The sequence below is a fragment of the Amblyomma mixtum genome, chromosome 3, assembly GCF_055824585.1.
Source record: "Amblyomma mixtum isolate Tamu chromosome 3, ASM5582458v1, whole genome shotgun sequence".
In the NCBI taxonomy this organism is placed as follows: Eukaryota; Metazoa; Arthropoda; class Arachnida; order Ixodida; family Ixodidae; genus Amblyomma; species Amblyomma mixtum.
Window position 1 is genome coordinate 367,788,271 of NC_143014.1, and position 25,000 is coordinate 367,813,270.

Consider the following 25,000-nt stretch of genomic DNA (forward strand, 5'->3'; position numbering starts at 1 on the left):
TCGCGGTGATCCGATCCAAGGAGGCGCGCATGCGCACTAGTCGTCTCCATGGCAATCCCCTGGGCGGAGTGGAACGGAGGGGGCATGGCGGGCGCGCTCCTTCCCTGCCCAGTGACGTCACCTCAACGTCACGCTATTACGTCACGAGGTTACGTCATCCGCTCTATATTAACAGCGTTGGTCCATCGCTAACATGTTCTCAATTCCATGATTACAGTTATGGTGATTATTACACTCATTGAACTTTTAATTATTTTCGGTTCATTAGTTATCGATTGTTCACACGATCGATGGTTCATTGATTGGTTGATGATTGGGTGGTCTACACTCAATTACTCAATTGATCTAGTAGTTTGCCGCCGGGGTGGCTCAGTGGTTATGGCGCTCGGGTGCTGACCCGAAAGACGCGGGTTCGAACCCGGCCGTGGCGGTTGAATTTCTTTGGAGGAGAAATTCTAGAGGCCCGTGTACTGTGCGATGTCAGTGCACGTTAAAGAACCCCAGGTGGTCGAAATTTCCGAAGCCCTCCATTTCGGCGTCTCTCATAGCCTTAGTCGCTTTGGGACGTTAAACCCCATAAACCAAACCAAACCAAACCAAACCAGTTGTAAAGAGGAAGATGCTTAGCAGTCTGAGCAACAGAACCGCTGCGCGGCGCGAGGCGAGAAGACGACGATCGGCAGCTGAAGCAGCCCCAAACAATAGGAAGGCTTTGTACCGTTTTATGGAACGGAATATCCACTCATCAGCCATGCAGTTAACAAGCTCGGCTGTACTGTCTCCAGATGAGGCGAAAGATGAGTTGGGGCGAATCGCACAAGGGCTCGCGTTACGCTTTCAGGAGCAGCGCAGAGTGCCCCTGTTCGACTCCTTCCCCTGCTCAGACTATGTGGCGGTTGATAAATCAGAACTACTAACTGTGGTTTCTTCGATGCAATCTTCGGCTCCGGGTTCGGACGGTGTTACGGTCGGTATGTTGAAAATCTTAGCTGAAGAATTCACTCAGGACCTTCTCGATCTGGTCAACGCTTCATTGGAAGCTGCATGGCTGCCGCACTCCTGGAAGGTGGCGAAAATAGTATTACTCTTAAAAGATTCAAAAAAAGGATTCCATCTTGATAACATTCGGCCGATAGCTCTAACATCCAATTTGGTAAAGCTCGTGGAAAGAATTGTGCACAGCCGCCTGTCAAAGCATGTTTCAGAAATTAATGCATTGTGTCCAGCCCAGATTGGCTTTCGCCGCGGATGCTCAATACGGTCTGCCAATGTTGATTTAGAGAGCAGAATCCGCCTTGCTATGCGAAACAACGAAGTATCAGCGTTAGTGACGCTTGACATTACTAAAGCATACGACAGTGTTGAACATTCTATCCTTCTCACGAAATTGTCAACGCTACACCCGCCGTACTACGTTTACGCGTGGATCCGTGAATTTTTAGCGGGACGGCAGTTTTTTTGCACTGACGGCTCCTTAACTTCAGGCACCTACGCCGAGACCAGAGGTTTTCCGCAAGGTTCTGTGCTTTCGCCACTTCTTTTCAATATTCTGATGTGTGACATTCCCATCCACCCTGACGTTATAGTTTATGTTTATGCAGATGACATTGCCTTCTTTGCCTCGGCAACCGACATTCATGCCCTGTATCGTTACCTCAATGCTTACCTCAATGCTCTCGAGGTTTGGCTTAATAACATTAATCTGGTGTTAAATGTGCATAAAAGCAGTGTGTTAGTTTTTCAATCCAACATGCCTTTATATATATCGTTACACTATCGCACGGACAATATACCGCAGGTGGAATCCTTGCGGTATCTAGGCGTAATTTATGATGCTAGTATGGACTGGCGGCCCCACATCAAGAGTAACATTGAGAAAGGAGAGCGTGCGCTCGGTCGGCTACTTCGAATAAGCAACAGGAATTTTGGCATGCGTCGGGACACGCTCCTACTCCTTTACAAAGCCTATGTCAGACCCATTTTGGAATTTGGCTGCATACTCTTTTCTGGGTCCGCCAAATACAAGCTCCGTCCGTTGCTGCTGTTAGAAAGGCGTGCCCTGCGCCTCTGCCTCGGCCTCCCTCAGTCAGTTTCCACCGCAGTTCTGTACCTGGAGGCTCGTATTCCCGACCTTAACTCTCGTTTTCAGCTATTAACTATCAGGACTTTCTTACGGGTATTTGAGTCTGCTTCTGGTGTGGCTACACCTAATTTTGTTTCCCGCCCGGCTCTCTTTTTTTAGTCATCACTGGCCAAGGTTTCGCCTCCCTCAGGTCGTTTTTACTCAAAACCTTTTATCGGTCATTGGTATAGATCTCAGTTCTGTGTGTAGAGTAGGTTCTGCAACGTCCCCTGTGGATATTGCTTTTGATTATATTTTCCCACCTAATGCAAAGCATCTGCCATCCAGGACCCTACTTAGTCTCCTCTCAGAACACCTTGACTCTTTCCCCCACCACAGTGTGATTGCTACAGATGCGTCCGGGGCTGGCCAGAACGCAGCCGTTGGCATTTTTTCTGAGGATCTCTCTTGTAGTTATTCGCTTCGAATCCCGGATTACACTCCCATATTTCTAGTGGAGTTTATGGCTCTTGCGCTGGCTGCTTTAAATATTACCCCCAGTGTCTCCCAGGTGATATTCCTCTCAGCTTGCCTCTATGTGTTGTTGGCGCTGGATTCTAAACGGGACGATCTATTGAGCCGCTCATTAAATTATTTCATTCCAGGATGGGTGAAAGAGGTGCGCCTCGTTTAGATCCCAGGTCACTGCGGTATTTTTCAAAACGATGCAGCAGACTTTTTAGCAAAATCTGCTCTCAATGCACCGGTCAGCTGTAGCGTCCCTAATCTGATCCTTTTTCGGGATGTCTCGATTTCAGCGCTTTCAGTACATTACCACTCTGTGCAACGATCCCTTGCTCTCTACTGTTGACTACCACCATCTCACGTACCCATGGAAGGTTCGTGCATGTAAATCCCGGCAGTGTGAGGTTGCAATGACACTCCTGCGGTGCCGAATTCCCCGCTTAAATCTTTATTTATGCAGATGCGGGTTCAGTCCCTTAAACCTTTGTGCGACTTGTGGAGAGGTGGAAACGCTGGAGCATTTCCTACTCTATTGCCGGAGGTTTGCACTTCAGAGAAGGACGCATCTGGAAATTCCACTTTCTCGAATGGGACTCACTTTGTCGGTTCCGCTTCTTCCCTCCTTCGGTGCTAGCGCCAGAGGTTTCGCATTGCATCAAGTTTGCGATTTCCTCCACAATTGCATAATTGCTACCGGCAGGTTCCCCTGCTAATGGTACCCTAAATGTCCGTATTGCAAATTGCAAAGTCATTCAGATTTTTTCTTGTATTCAATTATCTAATTTTTATGCCCGTTGTTTTCGTTTTTCATTCATTTCTTCTGATAATTTCTTTTTATCCATAATTCCATCTTTAATTCCTCGGAATACGTACAAAAAGTTAAATCATTAGCTTGGCACCAAAAGGTAACCCATTAGCTTGGCACCAATTTACCTTCTTTGGGCTCTCCTCACTGAACCCTGGCCAATCCCCCGTCGTGGGTAGGTGCCATGCCACCAAGGCAACAACAACAACAACAGAGCCGACGCGCGGCGCGTGGCGAGAGCATCAACTGTTCTGCGACCGGACCTGTCCTTGCCCTCTCTAACCGGCCTTCACAATCAGTCATCTCTTGCCAATAAAGGCCGTTACATCTTGGTGGAGGCTGCGGGATTCCGTCCTGGAGCTACGTTACCGGACCATCACTACCCCCATGCCTGCCAACGCCAACCAGCCAGCAGGCTCCTCACCGGCACCCGTTGCTTGGCATGGTGCGCTCCGCCAGCGCGGCCCTGCCGTCTTCAGCGGCACGGACGATCACGACGTGGAAGACTGGTTGTCCTCTTACGACAGGGTGAGCGCACATAACCGATGGGACAACACTATGAAACTCACCAATATAATCTTCTACCTAACCGGCGTGTCCCACCTTTGGTACCAGAACCACGAATCGGACTTCACCACCTGGACCGCATTTAAAACCAGCTTCTCCGACATCTTCGGCCGTCCGGCAGTACGCAAACTTCGCGCCGAGCAGCGTCTTCGCGTTCGCGCACAGCAGAGTGGTGAATCATACACCAGCTACATCGGTGACGTCGTCAATCTCTGCAAGCGCGTCAATGCGTCCATGGCGGAGGGCGATAAAGTTAAACACATCCTGAAAGGAATCGAAGACGACGCTTTCAATATACTTGTGGGCAAGAACGTTACACCTGTCACCGAAATATTCGACCACTGCCAAAGCTACGATGATTTGGCAGTGGATGCTTTGGCAGTGGCACTGCCAAAGCCCTCGAGGTTACGCCTACGCCCCTCCCCAGCCTTTTCACCGCACTTCGCCTTCTGAGACAACTGCTTCCTCCGATCTCAGCCCCTTTATTCGCCGCCGTTCTCCATCTCCGCGTCGCCGCTCGGTTTCCCCGATGCGCCGTCGTCCCTCTTCCCCTTCGCAAAACTAGTGCCCGCAGTTCCGGAGGCATGAACTGCTTGCTCGTCGCCAAGCTCAAGACCTCGACTTTCTCTGGCCAATTTGATAACCGTTTCTGTGGAGGGCACCGATACTTTCGCGCTTGTTGACACCGGTGCTGCTGCATCTGTACTCAGTGCAAAATTATGCCGCCAGTTACGAAAAGTGATGACTCCGCTATCTGGTTTTATGCTTCGCGCCGCTAATTCGCAAATTATCGCGCCTTTGCGGGCCTGTACAGCCCGAGTTACTATTCAGGACGTTGTGTACATTGTTGAATTCACCGTCTTCGCATCGCCGTCTCACGACGTCATCTTAGGCTGGGACTTCCTCTCCCAACATGAAGCTGTCATCGACTGCACTCGTTCCGAAGTCGCCCTTCTTCCCTTCGGCGATGCCTCGGTGAACGCTTCCACTAATCCGTGCTCCAAGTTGACTATGGCTGATGATGTCGTGATCCCGCCGTGCTCTGCTGTCCTCGTCTCTGTTCATTGCGACTCTGCATCCAACCGCCCTCTCATCTTCATTCCGTCCGACTCCTTCGCTTCTCGCCACTGTCTACCCCTGCCATTCGCCGTGCTTACCGTCTCAGCCGGCTGCAGCGCCTTGCCCCTGACGAATTCATTCATGTGCCCCTCTACTCTTCTTCGCGGTGAATGCCTGGGACGTGCCCAGCCTTTCGCTTCCGTCGTTGCCTGGGACCCTTATGAGGATGACTCCTGCCGCATGCAAGTGTCTTCACTTACTTCTTCCCCACCGTCTCCTGATCCCGCTCTCGAAGCCGTCTTCGCGCGCTCAATCGACGCGAATCTTTTGCCACCGGAGAAGACCCAGCTTGCGGCCCTGCTAGATAAGCTTCGGTCATCGTTTGACTTCTCTCACCACTATTTGGGCCGCACCTCAGCTGTTACCCATCGGATCGACACTGGTGCCCACTCGCCGTTGCGCCAACGCCCATATCGCGTCTCGGCCACCGAGCTCCAGGTTATTGACGCCCAGGTAAATGACATGCTGCAGCGTGGCGTCATACAGCCATCGCACAGTCTTTGGGCTTCCCCCGTCGTCCTTGTCACGAAGAAAGATGGCTCTATCCGCTTTTACGTTGGCTACAGGCGCCTGAACAAAATCACCCGCAAAGACGTCTATCCGCTGCCCCGCATTGATGGCGCACTTGACTGCTTGCAGAGAGCTGAATTCTTTTCTTCTTTAGATCTACGTTCGGGTTATCGGCAAGTCCCGATGGCCGACGCTGACCGCTCCAAGACAGCCTTTGTGACGCCTGACGGGCTGTATGAATTCAACGTCATGCCCTTCGGACTATGCAATGCCCCTGACACTTTTGAGCGGATGATGGACACGATACTGCGCGGCCTGAAATGGAAAACATGCTTATGTTACTTGGACGATATCGTTGTTTTCTCCCCAGATTTCCAGACGCACCTCGTTCTCCTCGAGCAAGTATTGGGATGCCTCGCGGCAGCCGGGCTTCAACTCAATTTAAAGAAATGTCGCTTCGCCGCTCGCCAGTTGACTATTTTGGGCCACGTCGTGTCGAAACAGGGTGTCCTTCCTGACCCAGCAAAGCTTCGTGCTGTCTCTGAGTTCCCAAAGCGCTCTACATTGAAGGAACTTCGCAGTTTCATCGGCTTATGTTATTACTTCCGACGCTTTATCCGAAATTTCGCTTCTATCATCGCGCCTCTGACTGCCCTTCTTCGTGGCAGCTGCGACCTATCAAGCTGGAGTCCTGCCTGTGTCGAAGCGTTTATCACGTTGCGCCGTCTACTTACCTCTCCACTCATACTGCGCCACTTTGACCCTGCTTCTCCAACTGAAATCCACACAGATGCCAGTGGCGTTGGTATCGGTGCTGTACTTGCTCAACGCAAACCGGGGTATGCGGAACATGTTGTTGCATACGCGAGCCGCACCCTGACGAAGCCTGAGCAAAACTACTCAGTCACTGAAAAAGAGTGTTTGGCGATCGTTTGGGCGATCGGAAAATTTCTGCCTTGCGTATACGGCCGGCCTTTCGAGGTCGTCACGGACCACCATTCCCTATGTTGGCTGTCCTTCCTAAAAGACCCAAATGGCCGCCTCGCCCGGTGGGCCTTACGCCTTCAAGAGTACGATATTCGTGTGATCTATCGCTCTGGCAGGAAGCATAACGACGCCGACGCTTTGTCTCGTTCACCTCTAGCCAATGAAAGTGCCTCTCCTCCCGCCATCGACTGCACCCCTTTGTCATTGGACGATATGCCCAACGAGCAGTCCAAGGACCCTTGGATCACTTCTCTTGTACGCTATCTTTCAGATCGTTCTGCCGTGTCGGTACGGCGCGCAATCCGCCGTCAGGCTGCCCACTTCACTATTCATGATGGGATTTTGTACCGTCGAAATTATCTCTCTGATGGCCGCAAGTGGCTCCTAGTGATCCCTGGACATTTACGCTCAGAAATATGCGCAGCCTTTCATAGCGACCCGCAAGCTGGTCACGGCGGTGCTTTCAAGACCTACAACCGGCTTCGCCTCCGCTATTACTGGCGCGGCATGTATAACCACGTTAGAAAATTCGTCCGTTCCTGCCCTGATTGCCAGCGCCGCAAACTCGCTCATCATCATTCGACCGGCCCTTGCAGCCTTTGTCTTGCCCATCCAGGCCATTTGAATGAGTTGGCATTGACCTGTATGGACCACTTCCCTACACTGCTGCAGGAAACCGATGGGTCATCGTCGCTGTAGACAACATGACCCGGTACGCCGAAACAGCCGCCCTCCCAGCTGCTACGGCGCGGGATGTTGCAGCATTCCTTTTGCACCATTTCATACTTCGGCACGGAGCCCGCGTGAACTGTTGAGCGACCGTGGGCGGGTGTTTCTGTCAGACGTCGTTTCATCTCTTCTGCAGAAATGCAACATTACTCGCCGCACCACTACTGCCTATCATCCCCAGGCAAACGGCTTGACAGAACGTTTCAATCGAACATTAGGTGACATGTTGTCAATGTACGTGGCAGCAGACCATTCTAACTGGGATGTCATCCTCCCCTTCGTCACATATGCCTACAACACCGCTACGCAGAGCACTACTGGTTTCTCACCATTCTTCCTTCTATACGGCCGTGAACCATCCTCCCCGCTCGACACTATTCTTCCGTACCATCCTGATTCGTCGGAATCCACGACCGTATCTGAAGCCTCCAGACACGCTGAAGAGTGCCGCCAGCTCGCCTAGTCATTCACGTCCGACGACCAAGGGCGCCAAAAATACCACTTTGACCACTCCCATGGTACAGACACTTTTCAGCCGCAATCCCTTGTTTGGCTCTGTGTGCCTTCTGCAGCACCAGGTCTCTCTACCAAATTGCTGCCAAACTACCACGGACCCTACTGTGTCCTTGAGCGCACTTCTCCCGTCAATTACGTCGTTGAGCCTGTGACGCCATCATCCGATCTCCGACGACGTGGGCGCGAGACCGTCCACATTTCGCGTTTGAAGCCATACTACGACACTTGCGTCCTGTTGACCCCCTAAATCGCCAGGATGGCTCTTTTTCCCCCGGGGCCAAGTGTAAAGAGGAAGACTATCAGCAGTCGGAGCAACATTCAGCCTGAGGACATCATCATCATCATCATCAACAGAACCGATGTGCGGCGCGAGGCGAGAAGACGACGATCAGAAGCTGAAGCAGTTTGTATCCGCTATGCACCCTGGCCAATCCCCCGCCGTGGGTATGTGCCATTCAGCCCGAGGTCATCATCATCATCATCAGCAGAGCCGACTCACGGCGCGTGGCGAGAGCATAAACTGTTCTGCGACCGGACCTATCCTTGCCCGCTCAAACCGGCCTTCACAATCAGTCATCTCTTGCCAATAAAGGCCGCTACATAGTTAATATATCTGATTAATCACCCGAATTAATGATTTATCATTAATGAGACGCTTCATCATATCCACGACCTTTGTCTTTTGATTATTCATTAATTAATTCATTTAGTGGATTTCGATTAACACCGTTTATACCTTCGTTTCATCTCAATACCCATTTTAGGTTTTCAAATTTTGGCGCCACGCATTGCCTCCACCCACACTTGCGGTTTTTCAAATTTGGCGCCACCTTTAGCCCAGCTTCGCCTACTTTTTGGAAATTTCTGGCTCTAATAAATAACTAATGATCCTATCGACGTAATGCTTTGTGCGGCATCATCCTCACATTGGCCTCTTTCTGTTACGACCACTCGTTTGACGCTACCTTTTCTGAGAACCTCACAACTGCTGCGGACTCTATAGGTGACACGAAACCCGCCAGCATAGCCTAGAAATGCTTTCGCATTAAAAAAAGAATGCTTGACAGTGTCTGCAACGCTGCCGCACACGAAGGCGGGAAAGGCAGCTGGACGCGTCGATAAGACCTAAGTGAAGGTGACGTATATTGCGGTGCTCAAGCAGCGAATGCAGCAATGATCATCTAGAACGAGAGGAGCTAATGAACGCGCAGCGGTTCTGTCCTGATGGGAGAGACAGCAGCCAGGGAGACCGATCTTGTCATGAATTGGAAGAAGAGGAGCGAAGGTTTCTGAACCAGCCATGGAGTTCGTCACGGAGGAGTCCTATTAGCGCCGTCTATGGCTGTTCGTGGAGTATGCGAGGCTGGGCCAGATGACGACTTCCTGTTCTATGAATGGACTGCAAATTTGTGACGACACCGTTACTCGAGAGGCGGTTACCTGCGGTAGCTCTAACAAGGAAACCTCCGGTGTGAAGGAGGACGCAAGCGCACTACTACGGCATGTGATGTCGCGCTAGCTGTAAGTGAGGGGTTTAGACTTAGGCGTCCGTTGCGAGGGGTCTAAGCATTCACCTACTGGCCTATGCGGGTGCCCCTGGAGTCATCATGTTGCACTAGGGCCATATGTGCTTCGGATTGTGTAGTGCTATGGGGAGAGGGGGCAAGCTGCAGCTGGCAACGCCACTTCACCGCCTCGAACAATGCCGACGACTCTAGGTTATTTTATGCGAAGCATACTAATTTAGCTACCACTTGAGCCCTTCACTGTGGTTATGCGCCTCCAAATCACGTGATACATGACGTCACACCACGTGACACGATGACGTCACGACAGTCGAGAAACGGGGGCCCACCTCGCGCCGTCGCTGTGGTTGCGCGCCTCCAAATCTCGTGATACATGACGTCAGACCACGTGACACGATGACGTCACGACAGTGGAGAAACGGGGGCCCACCTCGCGCCGTCGCTGTGGTTGTGCGCCTCCAAATTACGCGACACGATGATGCTTCGCATTCTCCAGGATTAACCAAGTTAAGCCTCAGCCATTTTTTTGTGTAGTTAAGGAAGAGACATCTCACCGAGCATTCGATTTTCTGTGTGCTACTTGCAGTCTTTATTTGTTCAAAATACATTCAGTTAGCTTAGTTCTCAACGCTAGTGACGCCTTTTTTTGGCAAGAGCCAGTCCTCCTGACTGATGAATGCACACAAAGTTGGCCCTGACAGACACACAAAAGCATTCGGTTTCGTAGCGTTTCAACATGCACACTGCAAAGGGCTTCAGGCCACAATGTTGCACTGAATTAAGTCGAAAAGGGAAGGTTTCAAGTGTCCAGGAGTGCATGCAGTCCAACAGAGACTCTCACCAACATGATGGAATTCGTAGACATCCACAAAGAGGACCGCAGAGCAGCTGCCGATAGTGACGCTCGACGCACCAGGTGCACAGGGCGCCATGACTAGTCCTCGTCCTCGTCGCTGCTGGAGGAGAATTCGCTGGGCGTTGAGCAGATTTCTTCCCACCGCCTCCTGATGACGTCCAGCTCAGCTTGTTTGAGTTCCACGTAGTGGTAGTACCTGTTCCTGAGGTTGTTCACTGCGTTCCGCCTCAGTTTGATATTGGCAGCACATTCTTCCCTTTGGTTCTCCAAGGCGCGACGATGAAGGCAGTCTAGGTCACTGATCTGCCGGTCGAGGAATGTGATATGTCGGAGGGCATTGGCGATCTTCTTTTGGGTGGCAGCATAACGAGCTTCTAGCTCTTCTGTGCTACTTGACGAAGAATCCATCGGTAGCTGCGGGGACGACATTCTGTGACACGTCTTTCTCTTCTTCCTCTTGCTCTTCTGCTTCTTCTTTCTCTTTCTCTGCCTCGGGAAATTGTAGGTAGTAGTGTGAGGTCGAAAACAAGATACTTCTTCTGTACCAGCAGAAGGCCAGTTGTAAAATAAAAATTCGCCATTGCACCGAAAGGGTATTTACTGAAAATAGAAGGATATTTACTGAAAAGAAAATTTAAAGCTGTAAGGGACAACAGTGAGGAGTAGTGGAACCGGAGATGAAAGAATAGGATCTGGCACCGCTAAGCGAATCCCCAGAAAAAGGAACGGGTGGGCCGCATGAGCTTTTACAGAAATCGTTTCCTTGGTCCTTCTCCTTCTTGCTTCGCTGTTCACTCTTCACTTTGAAGATAAAGATTTCTGGCCAAGGTATTGCAGTATTTTCTTCTCAGAGTTTGCTTCTGCCGGGAGAAGAGGATAGTGTGTTTAATGTACTGCATTTTTCCGGGTCTTTGCTTCCATGTTTTATCGATTGTGTGAAGGGGTCAAGTTTTCATTCCCTGGCTATATATAGCGCTGTTTCTGAAGCCGACACGGGAAATGTGCCGCCCGGTGCAGAGCGATCAGAAGACTCAGACAGGACCGCGACAATACAGAATTAGACTGGGGCTGCAGGTGTAGGAAGTTATGTTCACCTTTTCGGGCATCTATAGTCTGAGAACTTACCAGTTGTCTAATGATTTGCAGCAGAGGTTGGGCTCATTTACCTCGACTCATATACAGCACGCAAGGGACCACGAACACTTGCATTTACAGCAACCTCGGTTCACTATGCTGACTTTGCTTTACATTTCGCTGACAATGGGAATGTGTTCGTAGAATGTGCTCTCTCCGAAGGAAAAAATATATTTTATGAGAAAATAAAACAGCCAGAACAAGCTTGCAACTTGTTGCTTCGACCCACACGTGAAGGGAATGACCTGGTGAAATCATCTTATGGGGAACAGCGCAACAAAGGTGGGACACACACACAGAAGACAAACGCTGACTAGCAACGGATTTTATTTAACGACAGACGCATTTCATCCACAATCAGGGAGAAAGGTCGTCAGCCATCCTTCCGTGACATTGAAAAAGAAATCGACTATCTGGCCTCCCACATGACATAGTTTCTTTTGATTAGGTTTTTTTGTTATTTTTCCTGCATACATTCCACATTCTGTTTTTCAATAAAATCAGTTGCAAGTCAGCGCTTGTCTTCTGTGTGTGTGTGTCCCGCCTTTGTTGCGCTGTTCCCCATAAGATGAATACTTACCAACCCGCCCCAATTTCAGCTTTACTCAACTTGGGAACAAACGCCAATCCCTATTTCGCCAGTACATGCAGTTGGAGGTGACGCAAGGACTCCTTAGAGTTTTTTTTTCGTTCCCTATGGGATGCCTGTTTATTAGGAGAGAAGAATTAATCAGCACGAAACACTCCCACTCGACTACTGTGCCTTTTGGTCCGGAAAAGGAAATGCCTCCATGCTGAACTTCGCAGCATAGATTAGCCGGCGTAGAGAAAGTTGCTTGCATATATGTCTGTGATTGCTGTGTTCCTTGAGCACTAAAATGAAATCACAGAAGATCAGAGGCCTTCAGATTGGGCAGGTGGTATAGACTCTGCTTAGTGCGAATCGCTGATTGGCGGGGGACGAATTTTCGGCAGGTTACAATGCACTCTTCTACCACTCGTTATTTGTGGAAGGCTCGATAGCCTTGCTTCTCAACAAACCTCGACTGTCGACAAATGACCAGAGGGAAAGGGACAAAATTTTTATTTGCTTAAAGTGATATTTTGTCGTTCACAGAAATTATAGTATTTATTTCTATCAGGTGCATGCCATTCAAGTCCACGCAGGGCGGTGCGTTTCGCCACTAATTGTCTTCCTTCGAATTCGATGGTGCATAGCGCAGGGTTAAGCAACATCATAACGGAAGCAGCTCTCGTCATTACGTTTAGTTCCGTTGGAAGAGTTTAAAATCCGCACCTGGAGTGCCTGCTACCCACGCCTGCACTGCGTCGAGAGTGTGCACCCCTGGAACTGCATTACACTAAGCCCTGTATCCGAGGGCGTAAACTGGAGAGCGGAGCTCTGCCTAGAAGAAATAGAAGGAAATCTATGTTGTTAATCCACTGCCCTAGACTGGTGGTCTCATTCTGTTTATTGGGATGATAGAGCTTGAGAAGGACTTACCGGCTCTACGCTCATAAAATGCATCCAGCGTACAGTTGAATGTGGTTGGTGAGTAAAGACCAGCTGGTTATCTGCAGTTCAGGAGGTGGAGCGGGCATGTCCTCCGAGGAAGAGTGGCGTTGGAGTTTGGGAGGCGGGAAGGTTCTCGGCTCTGGGGAGTTGCCAGCGAGTATGCATAAGTCTGAATAAGCGCCACAGGTTTGGCGTCCTTGTGGCGATGGAGACTTGAGGGCGCGCAGGAGGATCGCGGTCTTAGGGAGGGTGTTACTGCTTGAAGGTCTGCTTGTTGTTTAGAAAAAGTTGGTTTGTTTCAGTTTCTGGGGTTTGACGTAACAGTGCGGATGAGGCTATGAGGGACGCTGTGGGGGAGGGCTGCGGCAATTTCGACCGCCTGACGTTCTTTACCGTGCACTGAAATCCCACAGTACGCAGACCTCTGGCAGTTCGCCTCCACTAAATGTGGACCGCCCCCACCGGGATCGAACCCACGTCTTTGGGGTCAACAGGTGAGCGTCATAACCGCTGAGACACCGCAGCGGCTAGATAGAGAAAGCTGGTGTGAACAGAGGTGAAAAGCTGTTGTTTGTTTTTCGGTAGTTATTTTAAGCAGTTGCTTTCTTTCCTGAATTTTCTGCGTTTAGTTTTGAAAGAACTGTCTGTCCTCAGGGGACCACGAAACTTGGAGCTGTGTATCTCGGGAAGTTCGAGAGACTGTTGTTTTCTACCTATAGCCTGGTATCCTAGAGTCCACGGGATGTCTTTTTTTTTAATGCAGGGTGTTTTGTAAGTATGTGGTTAAAATTCAGGGGGTTGTGTTTGGTACGACTTTGTTAGCACAGTCAGTGACGGTGAATGGTTGTTTGAAATTGTGATTTTCTTTCTGGAATTGGAGTGAAGCATGTTGGCACGTTTGCTTCTCTAAAATGATGCTGAAGACATGCATGAATGAAGTGCGGCATTTGCCTTAGACCACTAAATAATTTGTTAGAATTTTTCTGTCATTCTGCTTCGGTTTCAGCAGTCGGACGATGGCTGTGACGTCAAAGTGTGATTTTATGTCACGTGAGAGATGGAAAAACATGGATGCAATGGCCGCTTCATCGTGTTAATTCACCTTTTATTTCACTACAGTGCTGAAGCCAGCCTTCTTGAAGAGCCGGAATGACAACGAGTGTAGATGTAGCGATAACATTGCAGTTTTTTCTTGCCTCACTAGACCTATAACCACACTTTGACATCACCTGGCTGTTGAAACCAAAGCCTAAACAGTTGGAGAAAGAAAATCGATTGCAAATTTTTTACGGGTCCTAGGAGAATCCCACCTGGTAATCTATGTAAAATAATGCCTTACGCACAATTACGAACAAATGAACACCGACCGAAATGTTAGGTGTCTATACTCCTTTAAGCGCCTTCCGGAATTGATCGACATCACTCAACTTGGAAATGCGCTTCGAGCCTCAACACCCAACACAGTTCTCTAATCCGAACTTCAAATATGCGCAGCAGCGCTGCCCCCGTCAGGGAAAGCCGCAGTAATTTCAACAACCATCTTCTCCATTAGGACGATAAAACGAATGCACGCAGCGTGCCAGCGGTCTTCGTGTGGCAGATATCGCAGCAATGGTTTTCGTGAGGTTCACAGAGTTGGAAGGACAAACAACATTTTTCTTAAATCTTCTTTGATAGTGAAGTAATGCAGTGGACGACGCGTTGGTTCTGGCAGCAAATATCAGGGAAGGAATATGAAGCTCTGCGGAAATAAGCTGCGCGAAAGGACGGAACTTAGATATTGTTAAATGGATTTGGTTTCATAAGCGGCAAGTGCATTGCTTTGCAAGCTTGCCACGTTTTAGCGAAGGTGGCAACACACACCGCAATTATGGTTCTGTGGGCTGTGGTCGGCTTCATAATATTGGCAATTAGCAAAACACTCATTTGAACATGCTTCCAACCTCTGTTCCGAATACTAATAACCGTAACTTATAAGCATCCGGTCAGGTGGACAATGACTTGAAGTGGTTATTCAATTCACTGCACCCTGAAGTGTGGTGAGCGATCTGCCAGAGAAAATATTTGCATCATCTGCGAACATGATTAATTTTGGTGAATTTGGTATATTGAATATGTTGTTGATGTACATATTGAACAGTATCGGTCCAAGGATTGACCCTTGCGTCACGCCATGGAGCACTTGCATTACTGACGATGATGCATTATTTATTGTAAGATATTGTTAACGATTAGTTAAATAACTTCTCATTAGGCCTAATGCAACTCCTCGTATTCCGCAGTCGTTAAGCTTGGTTAATAATATTTCATGGTCTACCAAATCAAACGCCTTTTGAACATCCAGAAATATACCCAATGTATACAGTCGTTGTTTTATACTCTGTATTATTTCGTTTCTAATGTCCAGCAATACATGTTCAGTTTTATTGTCTTTTTGGAATTCGTATTGCGCCCCACTGATTATTTTATGCTTGCTTAAAAAGCCTGCCAGTCTCACCCTAATGACACCTTCAAATACTATTGACAATACGGGGAGAACTGATATAGGGCGGAAATTACTGGCTGAATAATCATTCCGACCATTACGAATTGGGCAGACTCTTGCTATCTTGAGTTCATCGGGAAACATTCCAGTGTGAAACATACTGTTAGTAACATGAGATGAGATTGAAAACATATTTAATAGGAATTGGTTTAATATCATCGAAGCCAGCTGCTGTGTTGTTACTGACATTTGCTATCAATTTCCCAACTTCTAGCGGTGTAGTTGGTGACATTGCTAATTAGTTCAGTTTGGCAGGTTTAGGAAAAACTGGGCCTGGTCCAGGGGGGGGGGGAATTGGCGTGTACTTTCCACTGTGTCAAAAAATGGTTGTTCACTGTATCGGCAGCTATACAGTCACTAAGGTTTCCTTGTGACTATGAAACATGGGTGATGCCGGTATGAGCACTGCAGTGTGCAAGGTTTCTCAATTATTTCCAGATTTTCCTCGGGTTGTTAGTAACACGTGCGAAAAACTTTTCATAGTAGTCTAACTTCGCGCTTGATAACATTGTTAATTCGGTTGCGATATTTTCGAATTCTATAAATGCACTCACGTCGCCAATTTTATAAAGAATGGTATAATCTATGCTTGTGTTTAGCTGATCTAGGAGCGCTGCATCTATCCATCGCAATGGTCAATGGGCGGCCCCCATCCGGGACCGCTCATTGACCACCAGCAGCACAGTACTTTGCTTAACAGTAACTGGTTAATTTTAATTAGAACCATTTTTATTCTTTCCCCTCACATGCTAGGTCTGGGACAGTTTTCGTGAACGCTCGAATCTGCTTGGGGGACATTTACGCAAGCGCACGCACGCACCCACACGTAAACACACGCGCACACGCGCGCGCGCACGCACACACACACTCACACGAATAGACACGCGCGCACACTCACGAACACAAAGGCGCGCGCAAGCACGCACACAGACACACTCATAAGAACACACACACACACACACGCACACACACGAACACACGCACACCCACACACACGAACACACGCACACCCACACACACGAACACACGCACACACACACACACACTTATACGAACACACACACACTCACACGAACACACACGCGCACGCACACACAGACACTCACACTCACAAAAACGCACACGAACACACACACACACACGCACACTAGCACGCGCACACACACGCACATACACAAACAGACATACACACACATGCGCACAGGCGCACACACACACACGAACACGAACACACACACACACACACACGAATAAACACACACACACACTCACACGAACACACACACGCACACACACGCGCGCTCGCACTCGCAAGCGCACACACACAGACACACACATATACGAACACACACGCGCACACGCACGCGCACACCCACGCGCGCACGAACCCACGCACACATACCCACAGATCCACACACACACACTACCCGCCACACGCACACGCGCATCGGACACACGCAGACAGTGATACAGACATTGAGACACACACATAGAGAGAGACAGACAGACAGAAAGAAAGAAAGGAAGAGAAGAAGGAACAAAAAATGAGACAAAAAAGAAAGAAAGGAAGAAAAGAATGGCGCGGACGCTGTCGACTTAGGTTGTTTCTAGAAAGGCTTTGCGGCCCACGAGCTACATGGATGGCGCACGATCCGCCCATATTCGCCGAGATGCCGGCACGGAGTGGCATGAACGTAAGCGATGCGATGACGCTAGCGCTCGCTCGAGTTGTCGTCGCTTCGTATCACAGCGCACAGCAATGGGCGCGCAGCGGTGATGTATCGCAAGTTCTTTACCACATGTTCGGCGATACCGCCCTCAACTGCGCGAATGCACTTAACGTATTCGCAACTACGGCGGCCGGTGTGATGACACACAATGCGCTCAGTGGAGTGGTCGGGGCCATTCTGGGAGAAGTTGTTCACTGAGCTACGAAGTGAACTCACGTGGCGCCGCCTTTGGCTGGAGGAGGTACACCGATTTGTTTGGAGGATCGCTGGCATTTAGTTCGCGGAATCTAATGTCCAGGGGCGACAGAGCAGCTGTGAAGGATGCTGCAGTGCAGGATATATTTGGATCACATCTGGTTCTTTAATGCGCTCTGACATCGCACAGCACACAGGCGTTCACACAGGCAATTGCCACCATGCACACCTTTTCCTTACTCTTTGTTTATTGTTATTTGATTATCTTTCGCTTTTTTCCGTTTTTTATTGCTTTTTTTTTATTTCTTATTTTTATTTTATTTTTTGTTTCACTTTTTATTTTTTAATTTTTTATTCGCGGCAGCGGCGCCCAGCCGCTGCTCGGCACACAGTGGTTACGCTGGGACGACCGCAACGAGACGAGTTGTGGCTCTGTCCCTCTCCGCCTGGCGTGACGTCACAGCGGAGGTAATGCTAAAGGTCAAACGTGGTTACACCACCGGGACGACGCTGAAGTACTCAAACTGCGAGCAGTGCTGCTTTCGCAATAAAAAAACAAATGCTTGGCAGTGTCTGCAACGCTGCCGCACACGAAGGCGGGAGAGGCAGCTGGACGCGTCGAAGAGACCGAGGTAAAGGTGACGTATACTGCGGTGCTCAAGCAGCGAATACAGCAAGGCTAACCTAGAACAAGAGGAGCTAATGAACGCGGCAGCGGTTCTGTCCTGATGGGAGAGACAGCAGCCAGGGACACCGATCTTGTCACGAATTGGAAGAACAGGAGCGAGGGTTTCTGAACCAGCCAAGGAGCTCATCAAGGAGGAGTCCTATTAGCGCCGTCTATGGCTGATCCTGGAGTATGCGAGGCTGGGCCAGCAGATGACTTCCTGTTCTATGAACGGAGTGCAAATTTCTGACGATAGCTTTACTCGGGAAGCGGTTACCAGCGGTAGCTCTAAGAAGGAAACCTCGGGTGTGAAGGAGGACCCAAGTTTAGATTTCGGCGTCCGTTATGAGGGGTCTACGCGTTCACCTACCGGTCAATGCGGGTTCCCCTGGAGTCATGTTGCGCTAGGGCCATATGCGCCTCGAATTGTGCAGTGCTATGGAGAGAGGGGGCAAGGTGCAGCTGTCAACGCGGCCACTTCACCGCCTGGAACAGTGCCGATAACTCTAGGTTGTTTTTTGCGTAGTTAAGGAAAAGACAGCTCACAGAGCATGTGATTTTCTGCGCGCTACTGCCAGTCTTTATTTGTTCAAAATCCATTCAGTTAGTTCAGTTGGTCACGGTCGTGGCTCCTTGTTTGGCAAGAGCCATTTCTCCTCACTGATGAATGCACAGAATGTAGGCCGTGACAGACACACAAAAGCCGTTGGTTTCACGCAGTTACAACATGCACACTGTAAAGCGCTTCAGGCCATAATGTTGCACTGAATTAAGTCGAAAAGGGAAGGTTTCAAGTGGTCAGGAGTGGATGCAGTCCCGCAGAGACTCTCGCCAACATGATGGAATTCGTAGACATCCACAAAGAGGCCCGCAGAGCAGTTGCCGAAAGTGACGCTCAACGCACCAGGTGCACAGGGCGCCATGACTAGTCCTCGACCTCGTCGCTGCTGGAGGAGAATTCGCTGGGCGTTGAGCGGATTTTTTCCCACCGCCTCCTGATGGCGTCCAGCTCAGCTTGTTTGAGTTCCACGTAGTGGTAGTACATGCTCCTGATGTGTTTCACTGCGGTCCGCCTCAGTTTGATATTGTCGGTTCATTCTTCCCTTTGGTTCTCCAAGGCGCGCCGATATAGGCACTTTAGGTCGCTGATCTCGCGGTCGAGGAATGTGATCTGTCGGAGGGCATTGTCGATGTTCCTCTGGGTGGCAGCATAACCAGCTTCTAGCTCTTCTGTGCTGCTTGACGAAGAATCCATCGGTCGCTGCGCAGACGCCATTCTATGACACGTCTTTCTCTTCTTCCTCTTGGTCTTCCGCTTCTTCTTCCTCTAATCTACCTCGGAGACAATGTAGGTAGTTAGTAGTGTGAGGTCTAAAACAATATTCTTCTTCTGTACTATCAAAAGTCCAGTTGTAAAATAAAAATACGCCATTGCACCGAAACTGTATTTACTAAAAAAAAGAAGATGATTGTTACTGAAAAAAAAATTTAAAGCTGTAAGGGAGAAGAGTGAGTAGGAGTGGAACCGGAGATGGAAGAGCAGGATCTGCCACCGCTAGGCGAATCCCCAGCAAAAGGAACGGGTCGGCCGTATGAGCTTTTACAGAAATCGTTTCCTATTTCCTACTCTTTCTTGTTTCGGTGTTCACTCTTCACTTTGAAGATGAAGATTTGTGACCAGGGTATGGAAGTATTTTCTTCAGAGAATTTGGTCCTGCCGGGAGAAGAAGATAGTATGTTTAATGTACTGCATTTTCCGGGGCTTTGTTTCCATGATTTATCGATTGTGTGAAGGTATCAAGTTTTTGTCCCCTGGCTATATACAGTGTTTTATTCTGAAGCCGACACGGGGAACGTGCCGGCTTCATAAGACTTGAAGAGGACCGCGACAATACAGAATTAGACTGGAGGCTGCAGGTATAGGAAGCTACTGTTCACCTTTTCGGGCATCTATAGTCCGAGAACTTACCAGTTTTATAATGATTTGGCCCAGAGGTTGGGCTCATTTACGTCAGCTCATTTACAGCACGCAAGGGACCACGAGCGACCACTGTAAATGCGAGGCATTTACAGCAGCCTCGGTTCACTATGTTGACTTTGGTTTACATTTCGCTGACAATGGGAATGTGGTCGTAGAATGTGCTGTCTCCGAAGGGAAAAGACATTTTATGATTTAATAAAACAGCCATAAAAAGCTTGCAACTTGTGCTTCGTCCCATACGTAGAGAGAAATGTTTGTGAAATAACGGCAATTCCGATTTCGCCTGTACATGCAGTTGAAAGTGAGGCAAGAAATCTTTAGATCTTTTTTTTCGTTCCCTGTGGGCTGGTTGTTTATTAGGAGACAGGAATGAATCAGCACGAAACACTCCCGCTCGACCACAGTGGCTTTTGGTCGGGAAAACAAATGCCTCCATTCTGAATTTCGCAGCATAGATTAGCCGCCTTAGAAAAAATTGCTTGCATATATGTCTGTGATTGCCGAGTTCCTTGAGCACTAAAACGAAATCGCTCAAGATCAGAGGCCCTACTGGTTGGGCAGGTGGTATACACTCTGCTTAGTGCGAATCGCTGATTGGCGGGGAACGAATTTTCGGCAGGCTACAATGCTGTCTTGTACCACTCGCTATCTATGGAAGGCTCGATAGCCTTGATTTTCCACCAACTTCGACTCTCGACAAATGACCAGAGGGAAAGGGCTAAAATTTTTATTTGCTAAATGTGATATTTCGTCGTTCACAGAAATTATAGTATTTAGTTCTATCAGGTGCATGCCATTCAAGTATATGCAGGGCGGTGCGTTTCGCCACTAATTGTCTTCATTTGAATTCGAAAGTGCATCACGCAGCGTTAAGCAACATTATAGCGGAAGCAGCGTTAGTCATTACATTTAGTTCCGTTGGAAGAGTTTAAAAACCGCATCTGGAGTGCCTCCTACCCACGCATGCACTGCGTCGAGAGTGTGCACCCCTGGAACTGCATTACACCGAACCCTGTATCCGAGGGCGTAAACTGGAGAGCGGAGCTTTGTCTATAAGGAATAGACAGAAATCTATGTTAATCCACTGCCATAGACTGGTGGTCTCAGTGTGTTTATTGTGATGATAGAGCTTGAGAAGGGCTTACCGGCTCTACGCGCATAAAATGCATCCAGCGTACAGTTGAATGTGTTTGGTGAGTAAAGACCAGCTAGTTATCTGTAGTTCTGGAAGTTGAGCGGGCAAGTCGTCCGAGGAATTGTTTGCGTTGGAGTTTGGGAGGTGGGAAGGTTCTCGGTTCTGGGGAGTTCCCAGCAAGTATGTGTAAGTCTGAATAAGCACCACAGGTTTGGCGTCCTTGTGGTGACGGAGACTTGAGGGGGGACAGAAGGATCGCTGTCTTAGGGAGGGTGTTAGTGCTTGAAGGTCTGCTTGTTGTTTAGAAAAAGTTGGTTTGTTTTAGATTCTGGGGTTTAACGTACTAATGTGGTTGAGGCTATGAGGAACGCTGTGGTGGAGGGCTCCAGCAATTTCGACCACCTGGTGTTCATTACCGTGCACTGAAATCGCACAGTAGGCGGACCTCTAGCATTTCACCTCCACTGAAAGTCGACCGCCGCGGCCGGGATCGAACCCACGTCTTTGGGGTCAGCAGGTGAGCGCCATAACCGCTGAGACACCGCAGCCGCTAGACAGAGAAAGCGCGTTCGAACAGAGGTGAAAAGCTGTTGTTTGTTTTTCGGTAGTTATTTTAAGCAGTTGCTTTATTAATTTTCTGCGGTTAGTTGTGGAAGAACTGTCTGTCCTCAGGGGAAGACAAAACATGGCATAGTGTATCTCGGGAAGTTCGAGAGACTGTTGTTCTCTACCTATAGCCTCGTATCCTAGAGTCCACGGGATGTTTTTTTTACTGCAATGTATTTTGTAGGTAAGGGGCGGTGTTTGGTACGGCTTTGCTAGCACAGTCAGTGACGGTAAATGGTTGTTTCGAATTTTGATTTTGTTTTTAGAATGGTAGAGAAGTATGATGGCACGTTTTCTTCTCTACAATGATGCTGAAGACATGCATTAATCAAGTGTGATATTTGCCCACGGCCACTAAACAAATTGGTAGAATTTTTCTGTCATTCTGCATCGGTTTCAGCAGTCGGACGATGGCTGTGTCGTCAAAATGTGGTTTTATGTCACGTGATACATGGAAAAACATTGGTGTAATGGCCGCTTCATCATTTTAATTCGCTTTGCAATTCACTACAGTGCTGAAGCCAGCTTTCCTCAAGAGCCGTAATGACCACGAGTTTAGAAGTGCCGATAACATTGCAGTTTTTTCATGCCTCACGAGACCTATAACCACACTTTGACATCCCAGCCATCATCTGGCTGCTGAAACGAAAGCCTAAACCGTTGGAGAAGGAAAATCAATTGCAAATTTTTTAGCGGTCGTAGGAGAATTCCAACTGGTAATCTAAGTAAAGTAATACCTTACGCATATTTGGAAAGAAATAAACACCCACCCAAACGTTCAGTGTCTATACTCTTTAAGCACCTTTCGGAATTGCTGGACATCACTAGGCCTGCAAATGCACTTTGAGCCACAACACCCCATACAATTTCGTAATCCCAAATTGAAATATGCGCAGCAGCGCTGCCCACGTCAGGGAAAGCCGCAGCAATTTCTACAACCATCTTTTTCCATGAGGACGACAAAACGAATGCACGCAGACTGCCAGCAGTCTTCGTGTGGGAGATATCACGGCAATGGTTTTCGTCAGGTTCACAGAGGTGGAAGGACAAACTGAATTTTTCTTAAATGTTCTTGGATAGTTAAGTAATGGAGTGGACGACGCGTTGGTTCAGGCAGCAAATATCAAATCAAATCAAATCAAATCTTTATTTCCATCGGTGCTACAGATGAAGGGCTACGGAAAAAAAGCTGCCACTTGGCAACTTGACGAGTCCGCAGCCCCATATATAAGGCAGCGTGTAGACAGCACCAAATAATCAAAAAACAATAAACAAATCAAGACACTTCATCAGTGCAGAACAAAGGAAAAAAGTCCTGAGCTAGGTAAAACAAACATCAGAATAGATGAAACCAGGTTAGTCAATCGGCAAACATGTCTCTAAGTTTAACAGCGGAACAACTAAATAAATCAAAATTCAGTGACTGATAGTAGTTTAACAGAGATGGCAGAGAATAACACAATCGCTCCATACCAGAATTCAAGCGTGGTACAGCAACCTTCCAGTTTTCTCCATGTCTAGTCTGATAACGTTTAGCATTTCCTTCTAAATGTGCCAAGGCATCCAGGCTATGAATATTTTTTTTCACTTCATATTTAAACCGAGCACTCAAACGGTAACGGTAAAGCTTGTGGGCTGTGATAACATGAGCACTGTGAAAAAATTCTGCAGTGGTTGCATTGTAGCCAGCATTGTACACGTGACGTAGATACCGTTTTTGCATATGGAATATTTTTTGTGTGTTAGAGAATGTAGTTGTGCCCCACACAAGGTGGCAGTAGTTGACGTGTGAAGAGAAAAGAGAATTATAGACCAATATTTTTGTTTTAGTAGAAAGCATATATCGGAGACGACCAACTACACCGGTTATTCGAGCAAGTTTCACTAATACAAAATTCACATGAGATTCCCAGGACATATTGGCAGTGAATATCACACCAAGACATTTGAAATGGTCAACAATGTCAACAGGATGAGAGTTTAAAACAATATCAGCATGAGGAGGAACAGGTTTATTTTTCGGACGGAAGACAACTGCTTTTGTTTTATTTTCGTTAATCTTCATGTAATTGGATGAGGACCATTGCTGCAGTTGGACTATGGTGTCGTTACAATCAGCGATAAGTTTATCAATGTGATTACCAGAAAAAAATATGCTAGTATCATCTGCATATATAATAAATTTGGCGTTCTGGTTAATGTTAACAATGTCATTAATATACAGGTTAAATAGCAAGGGGCCCAATATACTGCCCTGTGGGACACCACAAAGCAGTGGCAGGACTGGTGATCGCGAGTTGTTTATTTGGACTACTTGACATCGATGGGATAAATATGATTGTAATAACTGTAATCCACACCCTCGTATACCGTAAAAGTCCAACTTCTGCAGCAGAACATCATGATTCACCAAGTCGAATGCCTTGGAAAAATCGACAAATAGGTCGACTACTATTGCCTTGCTTTCAAACTGCGTTAAAATATACTCTTTCTGGTGAAGCAGAGCTAGTTCAGTAGACATATTCTTCCTAAACCCAAACTGGTGTTTCGTTATTAATTCGCAGTGGTCAGCAAAACTTACAAGCCTACAGTGAATTATTTTTTCAAGAGGCTTAGAAAATATAGGTAAGATAGACACCGGACGGTAATTGCCCAATTCATTTCGGCTTCCCTTTTTAAAAAGCATTACTACTTTTGCAGTCTGCATTTTCACCGGAAATGTCGATGTCGTCAGACATTTGTTAAAGATATGCGTTAGAACTGGTGCTATGACATCTGCGACATACTTTACTGGCTTTATTTGAATTTCGTCGATATCCCTACTGGTGCTGTTTTTTAAATTTTTTATTGTTGAAATTACTTCCTGTTCATTCACCGGCTGTAGAAATATTGATTTTTCATTCCGCGTGCTGATATACCGACATGCATTTGGGGAACTGCGTGGAGTACTCATACTTGTAAGGAATTTATTGAAAGCATCAGCCAGTTGCTCCTCATGCAAAACTTTGCCATTAATTGTTAGTTTAGAAATGCAGCTACGTTGGTTATCGCGACGCAGTAGAGTGTTTAATTTGTCCCAGAGCAACTCACTCGGCACATTTTTGTGGTCCAAAAAACGCGAGAAGTACTCTTTACGTGCAGTGCGCAGCTTTTTTGTTAGCTGGTTCCGATACCTTTTAAAGACGGTCAAATCATCAGCGTTGCGGGTATTTAAAAACTGTCTGTAGAGCTTATCTTTTTCTCTCATTTCATGGTACAGTTCATGTGTAACCCATGGCTTTCGAATTTT